The sequence below is a fragment of the Amborella trichopoda genome, chromosome 1, assembly GCF_054954075.1.
Source record: "Amborella trichopoda isolate Santa Cruz 75 chromosome 1, AtrichopodaSantaCruz75HAP2 v2.0, whole genome shotgun sequence".
In the NCBI taxonomy this organism is placed as follows: Eukaryota; Viridiplantae; Streptophyta; class Magnoliopsida; order Amborellales; family Amborellaceae; genus Amborella; species Amborella trichopoda.
The window spans coordinates 47,203,211-47,212,157 of NC_142336.1; the positions used below are offsets into that span (position 1 = coordinate 47,203,211).

The 8,947-nt window shown below is 37.2% G+C and overlaps 1 long non-coding RNA gene across 1 annotated transcript; it reads left to right on the forward strand.

Moving 5' to 3' along the window:
- The first annotated feature begins 737 nt into the window (after window positions 1-737).
- Window positions 738-2,871, forward strand: LOC148783884 (uncharacterized). Its single transcript, XR_016056891.1, has 2 exons — window positions 738-1,030; window positions 2,613-2,871. It is a non-coding gene; the product is annotated as an uncharacterized LOC148783884 (long non-coding RNA).
- Window positions 2,872-8,947: the final 6,076 nt, after the last annotated feature.

The following is an 8,947-nucleotide window of genomic DNA, read 5'->3' on the forward strand; positions in this document are numbered from 1 at the left end:
TTGTGGATATATGAGCAGTTGAAAATCGAAAGATCTAGATGATGTGTTACATATGCACTATTTTTAGGGCTTGAAAATATTTTTTAAAAAATCAAAATGGTCAAAGTCGAGATGATCAATTTGCAGGTTTTCTAATACCAGAACTATAATTCTAGGTAAGTTTTGAGGTGAGCCACTGGGGCTTTATTTTTTCCCATATGACCTAGGCTGCTTTACTTTTTCCCATATGACCTAGGCCTTTTTTTACTTTTTTCCAATTTCAAAAATATTATTTTTATTAAACTATGATTAAAGTTGTTGATATTTACAAACCCATGGATGGATAGTTGAAGGAGACTTTATGTGACCGTATGAAATTGTATTTTCTTGAAAGGAAAATATGTAATAATATCATTTACTTATTTTGACAATAATACTACCATTTATTTTTTATACAAAGATGTCCATGTGAACTCAGGCATTTTACTCTTTGAGTTCTGTGGACATGAGGGTGCATCCCTAGTGTGAGGGAACACCCAAGTGAACCACACTCCCTTCATGTTTGACTTACGTTACAACATGAAGAGACGTGAAGAGAGGTTACACAATCTTTATGAGGAGGTTACATCTCATGAATGACATGCATCATAAGGGTACCCATTCATGAGCAGGTTACTCCCACATGAATGAGAGGGCATTTTCTCTCATTATAAAAGGGGGAAGGATGGAGGTCTCTACACCCCACAACATACACATGAGAAAGGTGTGAGAGCTACTATTGTGAGAGAGAAAGTGTGAGAGAGAATGAGTAAAATCTCTCTCCCATTCGAGTTCTAAGGAAATAATCATCCCTGAGAGATAGAGTTGTGTGTGAGAATCAAGCTAAGATTGCTCCTATCACATTTTGTGAGAGTGTTCGTGAGATTCCACTTAGCTCGGGATTTGGGTTGTAGAACAGATTTCGACAGCTTTAGTAGTTGTCGAACGTGCCTACAAGAGTTGATCAATCCTCTTCACAAACGTTCATCAAAATTGTTGTACGAGCACTCAGGTATGATACCCGGTTCCCGGTTGTTTTAGTTTGCTTTTGTTTCGATCGCTTGACCGTTTTTTTTTTTCCAACATTGATATCAGAGCCATTGTGGAATCAGGTTCTCGATTGTGCTAGCACTATCGTTTCCGCCTTACATGTGAAGGCTTGGCGATGGTTGGCCTATGATGTTGCAAAGTGCACATGATTGTTATATTAAGACCATAGGCATGTGTATCAACCTTATGTACCAACCACATAGTCGTGTTGGCTTTATGCATGGGCTATGTAAGTTGAGACATCCTAGACCATGAGCATCATGGCAAACTAATCTTGATAGACCTCATATGCTAAGTCATGCATGGTGGGCCCTAATATTTTTCTTTTTCCTTTTGCATTTTAGGACCCCATAAAAGAACTTTTTTTTTAGTGGGAGTGCATCTAGGAAGGTGCATCACTTGCAAATTGTGAGGTATTTGAGATACTAGATCTACGAAAGAAACTTGGTATTGATTACAAGTAAGAGTTCAATGTGGCCACGTGAAATTTTCATATCAAGTCAAGTTTTTTTCAAGTAGCTAGACAATTAATAAGCGTAAAAATGATAATCTAAGTGTCATCATGTATCAAACAAACCATGAGACATCCATATTAATTTGTGCAATTTTGTTATTGTTACTTAGAACGACCTATAAAAATGTGATCACGGATCTCACTAAAGGTGAAAAGTTGAATAGGAGCAATTTTCCTATGTGGCATAGGAAAATGCAATACCTTCTAAATTGGCAATGTACACTTGAACATCTAACTACCATTAAGAAAAAGCCTGAACAAGGTGCTGCTGAAGAACTTGTTCATGAGTATGAGACATGGGACAATACTGACCGTAGCACTCGCTTTACTTTGCTAAGTGCAATGGTTGATGACCTCATTCGTGAATTCAAGGGATTCACCACGGCAAAGGCCATGTGGGATGCGCTTAAGCAAAAGTATGTTGCCACTTTTGCTGCTCTGTTATAAGCCTTATTTATGGCTTTTGAGACATACAAAATGCCTCCAAATGTGTCGATGGCAATTCATGTTAAAAAAATGTCTCAAATTATACGTGACCTAGAGGCAGCTAGAAATAAACTCAGTCACGAGCAACATATGCTCGGATTGCTTAGGTTTCTTCCAGAATCTCGAGAAAACATAAAGTCATCGATCTTGCATAATGAAGCTATAACAACTTTTTCCCATCTTTCTCATCACCTTGAGATAGAGGCTGAGTTTCGCTTATCTTCTGGAGCTGGAACTGCTCTAGTTGCCCAATCAAGCAGGCCTTGAGGTCATAAACCTCGAGGTAAGTTTAGGAATGAGGCACCTCAAATGAATGAACATCTTAAGCAAGAGGCTGAGGAAAAGAAAAAGGCTAGGCATAGACACGGGAGGCATACAAGGGACAAATCTGAAATAACTTGCTACAATTGCAAGAAGAATGACTACTATACACGCAAATATCCTAAACCGAAAAAGGTACGAACTGATTTTCCTAGCTATGCAAATGTTTACACTCAGGTACATATTGCTCATTCACAATTTATTGGGTGGATTGTGGATTCAGGAGCGACAAGGCATATAGCAAGGGAGCGAAAAGAATTCGTTGAGCTCGAAACTTTGTCGATTGGAAGTTAGAAGATCTTCATGGGGAATTGTGCATCAGATGATGCGCTAGGGGTTGGAACTTACCAACTCCGATTTTGAAGTGGACGGACCCTTCTTTTCCATGACATCGTCTATGCTTCCGGAATAAGAAAAAGTTTGCTTTCAGTTCTATGCTTTATTAGAGACGGTTGCTTTATCAATTTCATACTTAATTATGCTACCTTTACATTTCCATATGGTTTTCACTGTTATGGCCAGATTATGAATGACTTGTTTATTTTGGATAATAATGATGTTAATTTTTCACTTCCTTCTATATGACATTGTCATCCTTTTTCACATCTTCTATTACACACAACTCCATAATGTGGCATGCTAGACTTGCTCATATACGAAAATATAAGATGATCCGATTAGCTAAAGAAGGATTGTTGCCTTTATCCAAAATATACATGCCTATCTGTGAACCATGTATAACTGGAAAATCAACTAGAAAATCATTTCCTAAAGCAAAGAGAGCAATCAATCGTCTAGATATAATACCTTCCAACATTTGTCGTCCATTTAATGAGATGGTCCGTGACGGTTCCCGTTATTTTATCACATTTGTCGATGATTATTCTCACTACGGGTATGTGTACCTAATCTCGCATAAATCATACGCAATAGATTTCTTTTGCCGTTTTATGCTAGAGGCTGAAAATCAGTTGAGCAAAAGAATTAAGGTTCTTCGCACTGATCGAGGGCCAGACTACTTATCCAATCACTTTAAGAAGCTTTGTGAGAATAAGGGAATCCGAAGACAAGAGATAATATCCTACACTCCGCAACAAAATGGTGTTGCAGAAAGAATGAATCGTACTATGTTGGACATTGTGAGGTCTATGATGGCTCATGCCAACCGCTCAATATCATTATGGGGAGATGTACTCTTTACTGCGATGTATGTCTTAAATAGATAGTGCCATCAAAATCCGTTCCCAAGATCCCTAATAAATTATAGACAGGTAGAAAACCAGATCTTTCTCATTTACGTCCTTGGAGGTCAGCTACACATGTTTACATCCACTCTCAATTGACAGGAAAACTAGACATGCGGTCTCTCGAGTGCATTTTTGTCAGATATTTTGAGCACTCGAAGGGATATGTGTTTTATTAAGAATGTGATCGTCGTGAGATGAATGAAATAAAATATCGCGATGTAGATTTTATAGAGAAATTCTCTAACAGGAAGCGGTCTCGTATGTCTGAAGAGCTCTATGAAGAGTCTGAATCTCATACAGACGTTGAGATAGTTCATTCACTTGAGAGTAATAGTGGGAGTTTTCACATGATTGTCAATGATAGTGGGAGTGAGCTACTGGTTGAGAATGAGCATATGACCCATTCTGAGTCACCGACCATACTAGAGAACTCTGATGTGGACTAGTGGATGTCTACTATGAAAGATGAGCTTAGTTCTGTGGAGCAAAATCAAGTATGGGAACTTGTGGATATGCCGCCTAATAGAAGATCAATTGGAAACAAGTGGGTATTGAAAATCAAGAGGAATGCAGATGGAACTATAGATAAGTATAAAGCCCGCTTAGCAGTGAAAGGGTTCACCCAAATTAAGGGAGTGGACTACGATGAGATATTCTCCCCGGTGGTGAGAATGACATCGATTCGCTTAATCCTAACAATCATCACTCACATAGACTTGGAACTCTATCAAATGGATGTGAAAACTGTTTTTCTAAATGGTGACTTGATGACAAAGATTTATATGGAGCAACCTAAAGGATTTGTAGCCTCTGGCCTTGAGCGCAACATGTGCAAGCTTGCGAAGTTCATATATGATCTCAAACAGTCATCAAGACAGTGGTATATCAAATTCCATAAGCCTATAATGACTTATGGTTTTGAATTGCTTCAAGAAGACCATTGTGTATACATTAAGAAGTATAAGAAAAACATCAAGATATTGTTTTTATTTGTTGACGATAATTTATCAGCTGGGAATGATCTGGAGCAACTTGTTGCCACGAAAGAGTCGTTGTCCTTCAAATTTGAGATGAAGGACATGGGTGAGGCGAGTTATATACTTGGTGTTAAGATACATCGAAATCGCTCTCAAATATTCTTAGTATGTCACAAGAAACATATATCCAAAGGATTCTTGAGCGATTCCGTATGCAAGACTCGATACCCATAGATACTCTAGTTGAAAAAGAGTATACTATAAGTCTTGACATGTGTCCGCAGACAGAAGTTGAGAGGAACAAAATATCTCGTGTTCCATATGTAAGTGCAATTAGTAGTTTGATGTACGCGATGCTCTGCACGTGTCTAGATATTGCATATGCAGTGGGTCTCATTAGCTAATACCAAAGTAATCCAGGACTAGGTCATTAGTAAGCAGTGAAGAGGATTTTTTGATACCTTCAGGGAACCCTGAGTCAGATGTTATGTTTTCAAGGAACCGATTTGCGGTTACGGGGATATAGTGATGCTGATTGGCAACAGACCTAAATGAGCGTAAATTCACTTCAGTTTATGTCTTCTTGCTAGGAAGCGATGCAGTCTCATGGTGTAGCAAGAAGCAGTCGTGTGTCGCTCTCTCCACTATGGAGTCTGAATACATTGCTTGTAATGGAGCAGTACAAGAAGCCGCATGGTTGAAAAGATTCCTAAGGAACTTGGGTGTGTCGCGACTGGTAATAAGCATGTCACTATATTTTGTGATAATACAGTGGCACTTGCTTTTGCAAAAGACCCAAAGTACCATGGAAAGTCAAAATATATGTCTCTCCACTATGGAGTCTGAATACATTTGCTTGTAGTGGAGCAGTACAAGACGCCGCATGGTTGAGAAGATTCTTAAGGAACTTGGGTGTGTCGCGACTGGTAATAAGCATGTCACTATATTTTGTGATAATACAGTGGCACTTGCTTTTGCAAAAGACTCAAAGTACCATGGAAAGTCAAAATATATTGATGCTAGATATCACTATATTTGAGACATTCTTGCACATAAAAAGGTGGTGTTAACTCATATTCCTACAACTAAAATGGTGGCAGATCCCTTGACTAAGACACTTGTCAAGGCCGCAGATCATACTCATGTAAGAACTATAAGCCTCGGGATCCTATGAGTTTAGAGGATCTTGGTACACTATTATAATAACTATGAATGTTATTTTGTGTTATGATGGATTATTTGTGCATTTTAATTCACACACAGTAGAAATTATCATTTAATTCATCCGCAGGCTAAAGCTCATTACTCGCACAAGCTACACTCAATATCTGGGATATTGGAGGATGAGATATACACATGGTGCATTTATCGCCTTGACATGATCTATTTAAATTCACATGATCTATTTAAATCGACATCCCGAAGATCATGTGGCCTTCAAGTATCCAGGGATGAACATCAAGGATATTCAACTTGACACATGGATGTGACTATGGGGCACTAGGTGATGACTGAATGGCTACAAAAAGATTATAACCTACATGGTGTGGATTTCGACACACATTTAATGTGATCCACTATGACATGTGATTCATATCACACGTGCTATATTAGTGACCAAAATACCTACTCGTATGGAAAAAGATGATCATATTCTTTTTTGCCACTGTTCGAGGCTAATAAGTAAGTGACCCATGGTGTCGTCATAGACATTCTTAGACTACATTAGGAAACTTTACTTCGATCATTCATTTTGGCATGTACTCCTTTAGGTCAAGTATAAGACTCGTAGCTGAGACAATGGTCAAGGTCAGAGTAGAATAATGTATGTTGTAAAAGAAGACCATTTAATATCACACTATGTTTTGATACCACAAGAAAACAATACACATTACACGCGCATTGGAAGTAATTGTGTACGAATGGGCTAAGTAATCTTCTGAGCTGGGCTCATGAGGGATTAGTTGAGAACTTAGTCCAGTGTGGTCAAATCGGGTCTAAGAAAAGTGTAGCAGTTTTTTTGTTTTGAAGGCATTGGAGAGATGATGTGTTTCGTGCCAGTTTGTTATAAACTTGGTATGGTTCTCTCTAATAGAATGTTCGCTCAAGTAGGTCACACACCGCATGTTCTATTTGTATGAAAGAATACTCACGATGCGATAATGAACGATAACTCTTATTTGGGTATATAACCCCTCCCACATATGGGACAAGTGGGAGATGTAGACATGAGGGTGCATTCCTAGTGTGAGGGAACATCCAAGTAGACTACACTCCCTTCATGTTTGACTTACGTTACAACATGAAGGGAGGTGATGAGAGGTTACACCTCTTCATGAGGGGGTTACCATCCCATGAATGGCATGCATCATGCACCATAAGGGTGCCCATTCATGAGGAGGTTACTCACACATGAATGAGAGGGCATTTTTCTCATTATAAAAGGGGAAGGGGTGGAGGTCTCTACACCCCACAACACACACACACAAGAAAGGTGTGAGAGCTCTTATTGTGAGAGAGAATGAGTAAAATCCCTCTCTCATTTGAGTTCTAAGGAAAGAACCAGCCCGAAGAGATAGAGTTGTGCATGAGAGTCGAGCTAGGACTGCTCCAATCGCATTTTGTGAGAGTGTTCGTGAGGTTCCACCTAACTTGGGATTTGCGTTGTGGAACAGATTTCGACAGCTCTAGTAGTTCTCGAACGTGCCTACACGAGTTGATCAATCATCTCCACAAAACGTTCATCAAAATTGTTGTACGAGCACTCAAGTATGATACCCGGTTTCTGGTTGTTTTATTTTGCTTCCGCTTCGATCGCCGGACCGTTTTTTTTTCTTCCAACAAGTTCAAAATCCAAAACAAAATTTTCTCAAACTTTGTCACATACCGTAAGCCGTTAGATGAAAAATGTAATAGTTAGGTGAGATTATGATCATATAAACCGTCTCATGATATAGAATCCATGTCTGAACACCCCAAAATATAATAGAAATTTCAAAGAGGGAAAATATCTTTTTTTGAATAGTTTTGAAAATGTAAAACATCGGACCTAATACCTACTATATTCAATATTTTTCCGCCTATTTATTCTTGATATGTTTCATACTTTTGGTAGAAAAACATTAATGTGAATTAGTTATGCTAAATATGTCTAATTTATTAAACTCAAACATCATAAGATAAAATCAAAAGAGATATTGAAAGTATGATGCTTATAGCTAATTTTAAAATTTCCAAAACAATCAAAAGTAGTTTGCATCCTGTTTAGAGAATTTAGATATGTTGTAAGATGTATATTTTGAAGAAATTCATATATTGTATGTGTTATATAAGGGTCATAATTTTTTTCTTTGTTTTATTATCTAAGATTATAACCAAATTGGACACCTGGTGTCTCCAAAAGCCCAAATCTAACATGTGAGTATGTTTCATTCTTTTCTTTTCTTTTTTTTTATCTTTTCTTTTTTGAATGGGATTAGACGTGTGTGTGCCCAAATAAGCCTCCATATGCTCTTTCTAAGCAAGAGAAGAGTTGGGACACCTTATATCTGAACCCACCCATATTTTTAAAACCGGAGGCATGTTTGGACTTTAGGTATCTCTCCCCTTGAAGAAAATAAGTGAGTGGATTGCCCCGCAAATTATGAATCCACTCAATTTTTATTTTTTCACGTGGGAGATATGTATAGATAGGAGGTACCCAAACTCATCTCCCACTTAAAAAACCACGAGCGGGTGGGTTTGGATATGGGAAAACACAAGTGGGTGGGTTTGGACATCCAACATCCAAAGTCCAAACCCACTGTCTTATAATTTTTCATGTGGGAGATAGTTTCGAACATTACATATTCGAATAACAAATTGAACAAAACTAAATAAAATAGAGCGGCTCAGAATTTAAAATAATCCTATATGTTTGATGTTATTCACTTAAACTACATTGTTTGTATTGTATTTTTGTGTTATTTTCTTTTCTGCACATCAAATTAAAGTCAAACTTTGGTAGTTCACTTCTCACCGTCTCAAATTTGTCAAAAATACCAAAAAATATTTTTTAAAAAAATATGAATAAAATTATGAAATTATAAGGATATTTTGGTAAGTTTTATTTAAATTAATTATTTTTTACATACGATTTATAGTGAGAAGTAATGATATTGTGCTAAAAAAAAAATATTAAAATTAAAACAAACTAAAATGGGATTTGAATTCAAAATATAAAATATGTAAGACTAATTTTTAATTCTAAAAATTAAAAAATGTGTTAATTTCATAATAATATGTCGGGCATTCCAAATCAGAAAATTATGTAGTTAAAGAACTTCAAATTGGAA